We start from the raw sequence: 12429 nt of genomic DNA, 5'->3' as shown, positions 1-12429 counted from the left end.
ATCTAACTACCACAGTCAACAAATAAAGCCACAAAACTCAGCTAAAGTGATACTAATAAAAACTAAGGAAAACTTACATGAAAGACACGCCTAACCAACGCAGTGACAATCCAGGGACTTATATGGTGGAAAATAGGAAATTGTCCTTCCTTCCTTCCCTCACAGACTGATGCGGAAGTGGCGGGGAAGGGGGCTAATAGCATAAGTGCTTCTGCACAGAATCATGTTTTAAATGGATCAATAGTGAAAACACTGATGTATAAACCTAAGTGATAACACTTCTCTTTAAAACAAAGCTGTTTTAAACAGCTGTTTTAAAACAACAGTTTATTTGACAGTAACAACGACAAAATGGTATATATAAAGAGAGAGATTAAGATATGTCAAGTTTCAACTCTTGTTGCATAGGTCTTGCTTTATCTTGGACTTAACCATCCAGCAGAAAAGTATAAAAACGAAGTATAGGAAGTAAAGCCATGTTGTTATGTTAAGCTGTAGGGGACTGAGGTCAACAATTTCTGACATTGCCAACCAAGCAGAAGACCCAATGCCATTATGGACTACTGGACTCTTTTAAAATATTTTGCTGAGTTAACACACCTATAATATTCAAATAACTGAACTAAACAAGAAAAAGGGGGATACAGATGAATGTCCATTTTGTATCTGTGCATTCAAAATGGTTAGGATAGATATATAGTTACATTCTCTTAATGAATAGAGGGATTTGTTCTAATAGTGTTTGTAAATAGAATATCATGTCTGCATCTTGTACTGCAATTAAACACTAAGAAGAGTGTATGCAATGTGTTCATTATTGAAACTGTCATACCAGTTTGGTTTGAAACTGTCTCATTGCTATTTGTTTCTCAATAAAATTATGGGGAAAAAAAGAGAAATGTCACAGACTAACAATGTCATATCAACTTAATGCAATGTGTAAGCCTCATGTGTATTTTGATTCAAACACACTAACTCTAAGAACAGTTACTAATAAACTAGAAAAATTTAAGCATGGATTGATCATTAGAAGATACTAATGAATTAAGAGCATTTTTTTCTATGCCAAGGTTATTGAAGTTAGTTTTTCAAAGAAAGAATTATTTTTAAAAAACTAAGAATAGGTATCTCTTGGATTTACTTCAAAACTATTTGGGCAAGGATAGAGAGTAGGGAAAGGTCAAATAAATTTGGCTGCAATCTGATTATTATATAATTATTGCAAGATTAGATGATATGTGGAATTTATTATAGTACTCTCATTCTCTTAGAATACATTAGAAATTTTCAATAAGTCTATTATTGAATATTAGTTATAGTATTCATCTAACCTTATGCTTAGTTTTCATTCAATAATTATGGGACATAAATATTAACTACAAAAATAATATTTAAAGCAAAAAGTACCATACAGAAGCTTTTCCATGGATTATTTCAAAAAATCACAACCCACAGATTCTGAGAACATTTCCTGCAGGCAGCACACTTCAATCTCCAGGGCTTCCCTGGCCACTTTGTCTGGGATCTCTCACTATTCATTTCCCTCAAATACTTGTGGCCCAAAAAGGGCATCCAGAAAGAAGCAATGAGCCTAAGAGACCCAGGGAACTGTTCGTATTTTCCCTTCTTGTGAAGGACAACATGAGCTCTTGGCTCTGTGCACTGCTGCTGTGAACACAATAAAAGGTCTCCGTATGCCCCAAATCATACACACCCCAGAAGATCCAGACGATCTCAAGAGAGTCTCTACCATCTCTATGGAGCTCCAATTGTTTGTTTGTTTGTATTTGTTTTGTTTTTTGGGGGGGTTGGTTTTTTGGGAATACTGAGAAGAATGAATGTAAAAGATAAGTGATCAAAGGAAAAATAAGGACTGGTAGTATAGCTCAGTAGTAAAGCTCTTACCTAGCATGCGTAAGGCCTTTGGTTCATTCCCAGATCTGATTTTGCCTTCTATCCAAGAAAACTGGGAAATGCACCTGCCTAGCCATAGGAAAACACTAACCTGTCATTGGTTGCAAACGAGAGCCTACAGTGGAGATTCCGTGTCCCCAGTGTCTTGTTACCTTTCCTTCACTGGTGGGACAAAATACCTGACACCCAGAATTAAGGAAGGAAAGGCTTATCCAGCTCACAGTTTGTGGAGGTTTTGGTCCATTCTCAGCTGGCTCCAAGGCAGAGTGGCACATGGCAGAGGGCAGCGGTTCATGCAAGAGCAAAAAGGGGAGGAGCAGTAGAGTGCATTCAGGCTATCTGCCCCAGGCCAGTTGTGACACTCACATCCACAATCCCAGCATTGGACCATGAATTAATCACAAACTGTAGAAGCCTACCCAATGACCACATAAGGCTTTGGGGGGACAACTAGACACAAACCATAACACCTAGCAATAAAAATATATGCCAAATTTGAGGTGCAACTTCATGAAATCTCATTTCAGTGACTAGTGTGTAATTCTGTGGCAGAAATTTCTTCACAGGACTGACCTGTGCCTACCATGGCATGAGATGGTGAAGTCACAGCTGTCTAGACCTAACACACACATGCCTGCTGGACTTAGTTGTCAGTTCTGGAGGATGCATATGAATTCATATGCAGCATTTAGTTTTTAGAAGTGGCAAGAGGTAAACATGTTTACCTGTTATCTTCTTTCCCCCAAAGAGTCCCTCATTTCCAGGCAGAAAAGTTCCAGAGACAAGGGAAAGGTAAGCTCCAATTTAGGCTAATTTATTCAGCCAGCTGTTAAGATATTCTTTTTCAATGATGCTTGTCATTTACCTGTGTTGGTTTTGGTTTTTAGTATTCAAAACACTCAAATGCCTGCATTCATATGCCTTTCCACAAGTTCTTAGAGGTGTCTTGGGATTTCTCTAAGCCCAGTGATTTGAAATTCTAAAGGTCAAGAAGTATATCACTGTGTACTTAAACAGGTGACCCTGCATGAGGCAACAGTGAAATATTGATCATGCAAATCATGAGTGCATATTATGTGTGATGACACTGCAAAGTATGGAACTGATTTCCAGTTCGAGTAGTCCCACCCTGTCTACTCACAGACTCTTTAATATTAAATTTAATATTAAATTATTATTTCTTATCGGCTTCTGCAAAATAAGGGGTGTAGATGCAGTAACTATTGATGACAATTCAAATTTCCTTATAAATTATTACCTTAATAATTGTTCACTTTACAACTCTTTGGTTTGCTCTGGGATAAGAATTTGGCACATGATAATAAGCCTGCAACGCACTGCCTGCAGCCTGAACTCCCGTAAGCTATTCCATACATTAGGGACTTTATCTGGAAGGGGGCCATTTGTGCAGGACTTTGACTTCCTGAGGGAAGGTCCATCTGGGACGTCAAATTACAGATCAGTTGTTGCTTAATGAATTTCAGACTGGAACATATGGCACTGTGTTTCCAAAAACTGCTTTCTTCAAACCAAAATGGCTTGTTAGACTATAGCCATTACAGAAATATAGCAGTTTAGATACTCAACATTAATTGGGAGAATCACAACGTTCTCTCTTCTGAGAATGCTGGGGGAGAAAAATTCAATCTCTTCTTTTTTTTTAACTGTAGGGGAAGAAAAATTTTATCTCTACATTTTATAGTTCTTAACTGAGACAGACCCCTGTAATGGAAGACAGATTAACAAGGGGAAGGGCCAACCAGGTAGTTCAGCGGACTAAAGCTCCTGCTTAGACAGGCACAGAGACTGGAGCTGGATCCCCGGCACCACATGCCATGCGGGCCCCGGCTCTGGGGTGCACTGAGGGGGATTGAGACCGGGTGTGGTTGTGTGCACCTGTAATCGCAGCACTTGGGAGGCTGAAAATAGGAGGATCACTACTAGTGTGATCTGCATAGTGAGTTTCTGTGGAGCATGTACTAAGTACAATAAATAAATAAATAAATAAATAGAAGTAGGAAAAACATAGAAAAGAAGGGTAAAGTTTGTTATCCAAATTTAAAACACTGCCTTCTCCATCAATAAGAGTAATGATTTGCTTTTCCTTACTCAGATCAGAAGAGAGAGACCCCTTTGCAAATGGTGGTTTCCTTCCTAGATGTTAATTTCCTTTATAATTTATGTGTTTTTCTGAGCTTCTACAGCATCTGTAGTTTCTCAAAATAATCACTCAAAGTAATCTCTGTGCCAAAGAGGTGTATTTTGGGGTGGCATATGCTGATCTCACAGAGCAGTCTATTTGTGTTTCTGGAGAATTTGCTGAAAGCCTGGCCAGGCCCAACCACTGACTCCAAAAGACTCAACAAGAAACATCATGTAATGAAAGCTGGCCCTGAGTTTTTCTTGGTGAGTCCCCACCAGGAAGAATAGAGAAGTCTTATGACTGGAGATGTATCTTCAAGACTTTAACAATAGCTTTGGGATTTCATATCAAAGGGAAAAAGGCAAGAGTCCAGGGAGTTTGCACAGCTGTGACCCTGGTCAGGCCATGGGCTTACTGAATACCACCTTGGGACTCGTGTTTCAGTCTTGTTGGTGCCAAGGAAATTTTCACTTGAAGGTATGGGTAGTTTCGATTTCCCCTCCAAAATGTTTATCTCGTAGACCATAAAATCTAAGGTGAATGGGGAAAAGATGAAGTGGCACTTTCAGGTTTCAAAATAATGTTTACTTATTTTTTTTATTCAGGCTCAAAAAAATTTTTATGAGACAATGATATACTTTGTTTTACCAATGAGAAAACTGAGATCACATTGCCAGTACCTGTCAGCATTCAAATCTGGGTCTTCTAGCTCCAAGTCCAATAACACTGTAAATCATTTGTCCTATTAGTACTGATCTTTCCATGAAGGATGCCTTAAAAGCCACTTTCAGACTTGATGCCAGTCCAAATATTGCAGGTACTTGAATACAGCAAAATAATCCAATGTAGTCCAATAGTCCATAATAGTAGTGAGTAACCAGCACAACTGGCAAATGTCTGAAGTTGCTGACTTGAGCCTTTTACATCTTTTTATACCTCGTGGTCACACTTTTCTCCTGGATGGTTAAGATCAAGTTAAAGAAAAATCCTTTAAAGACTTCTCTACTTAAAAAAGAGATTGTAGAGGATTTCAGAAAATGAAAAGACATTCCCTGCTCTTGGATAAGAAGAATCAACATTGTGAAGATGGCCATACTCCCAAAATTGCTGTACAGATTTAATGCAATCCTTATCAAATTATCACCAACATAACTCACAGACCTAGAGAAATTGTTTCTAAAATTTATTTGGAACCAGAAAAGACCCACAATAGCAAAAGCAAGCCTGGGCAACAAAGAGAAGGCAGGAGGCATTACAATTCCTGACTTGAAATCATACTAAAAGGTGACTGTGACAAAATCAGCATGGTACTGGCAATGAAATAGACCTGAGGATCAATGGAATAGATTAGAAGATGCTGAAGCCTCCACAAACACACTGAGCCACCTTATCTTTGACAAAGGGGCCAAATATACTCACTGGAAGAAAGATAGCCTCTTTAACAAATGGTGCTGGAAAAACTGGCTCTCTACATGCCGAAAACTAAAACTTGACTCAGGTCTATCACCATGCACTAAGCTAATGTAAAATGGATTAAAGATCTAAACATTAAAACAGAGACACTAAATCTCCTGAAAGAGAAACTAGGAGGACCTCTTGAAGACATAAGAGTAGGCAAAGAGTTCATGAATAAAAATCAAATCGCATGAGTAACACTTGGAATAATCAACAACTGGGACCTCCTCTTATTGAGAAGTTTTTGCACATCAAAAGAAATTACCAACAAAGTGAAAAGACAACCCACAAATTTGGAAAAAATCATGACAAATAAGTATTCAGACAAAGGTCTGCTCTCTAGAATTTATAAAGAACTAAAAAACACTAGAGCCCCAAAATTTAAAGACCCAATCCAGAAATGGGCATCTGAGATGAACACACACTTCTCAGAGGGTGAAATTAAAGAAGTGAATAAATATATGAAAAATGCTCCACATCATTAGCCATCTGTGAAATGCAAATTAAAACAACACTGAGATATCATCTCACTCCAGAAAGAAAGGTTATCATAAAGAAATCAATCAACAACAAATGTTGGAGAGGCTGTGGGGAAAAAAGAACCTTTCTCCACTGCTGGTGGGAATGTGGACTGGTGCAACAGTTATGGAAATCAGTGTGGAGACTCCTTACAAAACTTGGACTGGAAATCCCATTTAAACCAGCTATTCTCCTACTGGGAATGTTCCGAAAGGATCTGAAAACATCATATCACAGTGATACATGTGTACCTATGTTTACAGAAGCCCAATTTGTGATATCCAAATCTTGAAAATAACTAAGATGCCTGTCATCTGAGGAATGGATGAAAAATACGTGGTATTTTTGTACAATGGAGTATTACTCAGCTATAAAGAATGATAAACTCGAAGCCTTTATATTGAAGTGGATGCCACTTGAAGATATACTCATAAGTGAAATAAAACAGACACACGTGTAAATATTGTATAGTCTCCATAGCATAAGAACTCAAAAGAAGAAATACAAATCGAAAGCTATAACACAATTAAAAGAAAACCAAGAACTTGAGGACTAGACAGTAAAGAGAGAGCAAGGAGAAGAGCTAGGAAACATGACAGAGGCAAAGCCATATAGTTATATATACAAAGATTGTTAAGGCAATGATCCTGAGAATCTTCATAAGATTCTTGAATCTAGCAGTTAATTGGAAGGATTCTCATGCTGATTAACTAACTATATATGCTGATACCTGTGAACTGCACTGAAGATGACAATTTGTTATAGTAGGTTCATGCTTGAAGTACTTGTCATTCTGGTCTTCTGAATACATGCTGCTTGTCATGACACGCATGTTGCTGCTGTGCTGTCTCTTAGGTAGATGTTTGTTTAAAAAGGAAGGGGGTGGTGAATGAAGGCAGGAAACAGGAAAAGGAGTGTTACAGGACTGTCCTGCTACAATGCTGTACATGGTTAGATTTATAAACTTATTGTAAACATATATAATTTTTTATTTCTATTTTTTAAACATATTTTCATTTTTTAAATTTTTTTCATCATATTCTGTAGCGACTTAAAGTTTAACATATCAATACTTGATGAAAAATACCTGTTCCATGTTATGCTTAAGATGTTTGATATTCAGACAGATAATGAATATAAGCTCTACAGCCTAGGTTGTATGGTAATAACAATAAGCTTCTCTTATGTAGAGTTAACAGCATAAGTTTGCAGACCAGTAATTAGAGAAAAAGGAGGGCCGCAAGGATAGCCAACATGTTGGCCCTAGCCTTCCAAGGTCAATTAAGACTTAGGACGTATGACAACCTGTTCTGTAACATCACATAACTCAGTTGTGTACCAAATTTTCTGATCACAGAGATTGTGGGGCCAAAAAGGAAAGTGATTGATGATGTAGAGTGTACCTAAGGAGAGTCACATGGAGAGAAAATATTTTCTCAGGCTTTCACAGAGAGCAAATGGGCCAAGCAATGGCCATGACTCATTCACATTGCTGACACTGACAAAGGATCTACAAAACCGAGGTACAGGGTCTGAGGATAAATACTGAGGGGTTTTGACTGACCTTAGCAGATACAAAAGCTACAATTCTTGTTAAATAGGTCTTGCTTTATCTTGATCTTAACCATCCAGGAGAAAAGTATAAAAACAAAGTATAAGAAGTAAAGCCATGTTGTTATAATGAGCTGTAGGGGACTCAGGTCAACAACTTCTGACATTGCAGTCATGTGGAAGACCCAATACTATTATGGACCACTGGACTATTTTGAAATATTTTGTTGAGCTCACACACATATAATATTTAAATGATGAAACTAAACAAAACAAGGGGATACAGATGAGTGTCCATTTTGTATCTGTATTCAAAATGATTAGGATAGATATACAGCTACATTATCTTAATTCAGTGAATAGAGGGATTTTTTCTAATAGTGTTTGCAAGAAGGATATCATGTCTGCATCTTGTACAACAAACAACCACTAGGAGGACAGTATGCAATGTGTTAATTATTGAAACTGTCCTACTAATTTGATTTGAAACTATCTCATTGCTATTTGTTTCTCAATAAAATTATGGAAAAAAAGACTTCTCCAAATACACCTTCTCTAACAGCAATGGAAAACCCATCTCTGACAAAACAAAGCAAAAAAGGAGGATATAAATAAAGGACCACTTGGTAAAACATATATATATATATGATAGACAAGACGGGATAGATACACAGCTACTTTCTCTACACAGCTACTTTCTCTTAGTTCAATGAGAAGAAAGGTTTGTAGCAATAGTGTTTTTTGACAGGATATCATGTCTATATCTTTGTCCCTGAATACTACAAAGACAACAATATGCTATGTATTAATTATTGTAACTGTCCTACTAACCTGTTTTGAAACTGTTTCATTGTCATTTTATCTTTTTTCTCATCAAAATGAATAATTTTTTTAAATCACTTTCAAATCAAAACAGTGGCACACTTCTCAACAGAGTTATTCAATGTCAGAATGTGAGGTCTGTCCTTCACAGAATGAACAGGAAAGAGAAGCAATACCTGCTTTTCCTGAAGAGATGCTGGTTGCATCTCAGGTGTCTACATGCCAAGAAAGAAGCTTCACTGAATATGGAAGCAACTTCAGCAACCTAACAAAACAGAACAATTTTAAAAGATTCACTCGGATCTAGCAATTCAGTGATCCATAAAGTAAAAAGAAGAAAGAAAGAAAGAAAGAAAGAAAGAAAGAAAGAAAGAAAGAAAGAAAGAAAGAAAGAAAGAAAGAAAGAAAGAAAGAAAAAGAAAGAAAGAAAAAAATCCCTCTAAAATGAACTTTAAAAAAAAATACTGCAAAAACTAGGCTGCAAAAATTCTTTGAGATTTTTTATTATATAGGTCTCGCTTTATCTTGGGCTTAATCATCCTGCACAAAAGTATAAAATAGGGCATAAAAGGTAAATCCATATTAATATGCTGAGCTGTAAAAGGCTCAAGTCAACAACTTCTGACATTGCCAGTTCTGTGGATAACCCACCTCTATTATGGACTACTGGACTATATTGGATTATTTTGCTGAATTCATGCATCTACAATATTTGATTGGCAAAGACATATCCATCTCTGACAAAACTAAACAAAAAAGGGGGACATAAATGAAGGACCATTTTGTAGTGAAAAAATATGTATATATAAGTAGTTAGGATAGATATACAACTACTTTCTCTTAGTTCAATGAGAAGAATGACTTGTACTAACGGTGTTTAGACAAGATATCATGTCTGCATCTTGTACTGTGAAGAACTGTTATGAAGACAACCATATGCAATATATTCATTATTGTAACTGTCCTGCTAACCTGTTTTGAAACTGTTTCATTGTTATTTCTTTCTCAATAAAATTAATTTTAAAAACTCCTTTGAGACATGTTAAAGACTATCACATACAGGCGTTCCACATTCAGCCAGGTTACAGTAAACCTGAAACACTCATAGGTGCTTGGGAAAGAAGTCATCATTGATCACTGACAGGAGATGGTAGGTGTATCAGTCAGCTTCTCACACAGTACTCAACATACAGAACTGAAAGCAAGAGAAAGCTCAGCATAGTGGCACACACCTATAATCCCAGTACTCTGGAGGCTGGGCCAGGAGAACCACCTTGGGTTCAAGGCTATCTTGGGCTACATAGTGAATTCAATGCTAGCCTTTACTATATAGTGAGACCCTATCTCTAATTAATTAGTTAATTAATTAATTAAAGGAAGAGAGGTTTATTCTAGCTCATGGTTCCAGAATATTCAGTATATGGCCAACAGGCTCCAAGGCATGACTATCAAGGCAGAATGATGTGGTAGAACAAAGACACTTAGTTCATGGAAGCTTGGCAGCAGAGCAGAAGGGGTGAGAGCCTTGGTGGTGCAGCCAGGGTCCTAAGCAACAACCCAAATGAGAACACGGGTAGCTGAACAGTGCAGCTCAGGGAATTAGAATTTGAGGACATGGACAGAGACATAGGAAAGCTACCTGGAGCAGGATGTCGGAGCCTAGAAGAGTGAGCGGGCATCCCCATGGAAGTCAGAGCCCACGCAGCACGAGTGAGCCTCCACGTGGAATTAAGAGCAGAGCCGCAATAAAGCTTGTTATAAGTGGTGGCTGCGGCACTTAAATTCTATATGTACCTTTTTCAGTATAATTCTCTCCAGGTGTATCATTATCAGAGAAAAGGGCTGCAAGTTTTAAAGTGAGAAAAAAATACGATGAGATCAATGATGTTGGTTGAAACTGGAGGAACTAGCATGAATTCGTGAATTTCAACAGATACAAATATATTGCAAATCTGAGATGTAAATATATGAATGTGTGCATGCTTATGATCATATGCTCCTCAGCTCCTGTCCTCTGAGGTCTGTCATACACCAGTTGCAGTGAACATATTTAGCACCCCATATCTTGATTTCTAGATATCCATTCTCACTCCTTAGCAAGAGGTCAATTTCAGGAAGGACTAAGAAAAGTACAAAATGAGTCCAGGATGTTTTATTACACCAGAAAGTCAGGAAATACTCATAGGATAATGGAGACACAGCAACAGATAAAGAAGCAAATGAATTGACTTCCACAGCAATGATTTGAGCGTTAACATGAATAACAATGATAGTGGATTTTATACCATTAAATAAAATAGTAGGACAAAAGGCTATAATGATATAAACAGATAAATTAATAGCAAGTTTGAAGAGAAATGAGATGGTTGTATAGCTTTAACGTACTTCAATATAGAACATTCACTTTCTACTGAGGAGAAAAGTAAACTTCACTGCGAAGAAACCTGGCAGGTGCCAGCTTAGCCCACTTTTTACAGTTAGTGATTAAATAAGTCACAATTATGTACCATAGACAGGATATAATAAGAAGAAAGCAGCATCACTTCTGTGATGTTCCTGCCAAACACGAATGCTTTTAATCATGACATAAAATAAGTGTGAAATTATGAAATTCAAAAAAAAATGATGAAATTCAAGGAAAGCTGACTGATACACCTACCATCTCCTTTCACTGATCAATGATGACTTCTTTCCCAAGCATCTATGTGTGTTTCAGGTTTACTGTAACCTGGCTGAATGTGGAATGCCTGTATGTGATAGTCTTTAACATGTCTCAAAGGAGTTTTTAAAATTAATTTTATTGAGAAAGAAATAACAATGAAACAGTTTCAAAACAGGTTAACAGCACAGTTACAATAATGAATACATTGCATATGGTTGTCTTCATAGTAGACCTTCTTAAATCTATAGAAGTTGAGAGATGTGGCAGCAACATACAGCGCATGATTATAAATTGAATCTATTATAAAGGACATAATTTAAACAACTGGTGACCTTGGAGTAATACGCCATTGTTAATTCCCTGACTTCAATGCTAGATCTTGTTTTTGTGTTAGGATGCCTTCATTAGTAACCAAGTATTCTGGGTCCATTGAAGATGATGTGAAGAATTTCCTTTCAAATGGATGGAGAACAAACTTTCCTTATACTTTTTCCCCCATCTCCCTGTAATTTCATGATTGTCTCATTCATTTGTTTAGATGTACTGGGGACTGCACCATGGGTTTCATATATGCTATACGGACACTGCCACTCTACCACTGAGTCACAGCCCTGACTCTAAATATGTGAATTTAACACTCATTAAATAAAACAAATAGCTAAAACTTGTAAGAGATCCACATGTTAAATGATGAACTTATTCTAATCCCTATATAAAGCCTAGATTAAAGCAAACTGGTTATCACATAAGAAATAACAAATAGAGTAGAGAGGAATTTAACAATTTAAATTTGATCCAATTTAAATTATTATCCATCCCCCAGTAGCACTCAGACACAAGCTGAGGAAATCATTCATAGACTGCAGTTATAGTTAGCTTCACAGAACAGCAAAATTAAATGTGTTAAATCCCCCCCTTCATGGGTGTTTCCATATAAATATCATCTGAAACAAATTGGTCCCACTTCAGATCAAGAAAAATGACAAAAATTCATGTCTGAACAAAATACCATCCTTTTCCCTTGCATGATGAGATTTAAAGGTGTATAAACCTTTAAAAATATGTAATTGGCTGGGAAAGCAGCAGTACCAGATCCAAGATGGTGGCCAGCAGGAGGCTGATGAAGGAGCTTGAAGAGATCCTCAAATATGGAATGAAAAACTTCTGTAACATCCAGGTTGATGAAGCTAATTTATTGACTTGGCAAGGGCTTATTGTTCCTGACAACCCTCCATATGATAAGGGGGCCTTTAGAATTGAAATCAACTTCCCAGCAGAGTATCCATTCAAACCACTGAAGATCACATTTAAAACAAAGATCTATCACCCAAACATTGATGAAAAAGGGCAAGTTTGCCTGCCG

Source organism: Octodon degus, unplaced genomic scaffold, assembly GCF_000260255.1.
Source record: "Octodon degus isolate 3935 unplaced genomic scaffold, OctDeg1.0 scaffold00020, whole genome shotgun sequence".
Classification (NCBI taxonomy): domain Eukaryota; kingdom Metazoa; phylum Chordata; class Mammalia; order Rodentia; family Octodontidae; genus Octodon; species Octodon degus.
The sequence above is the reverse complement of the archived record's forward strand: the minus strand, read 5'-3'. Positions refer to the sequence as shown.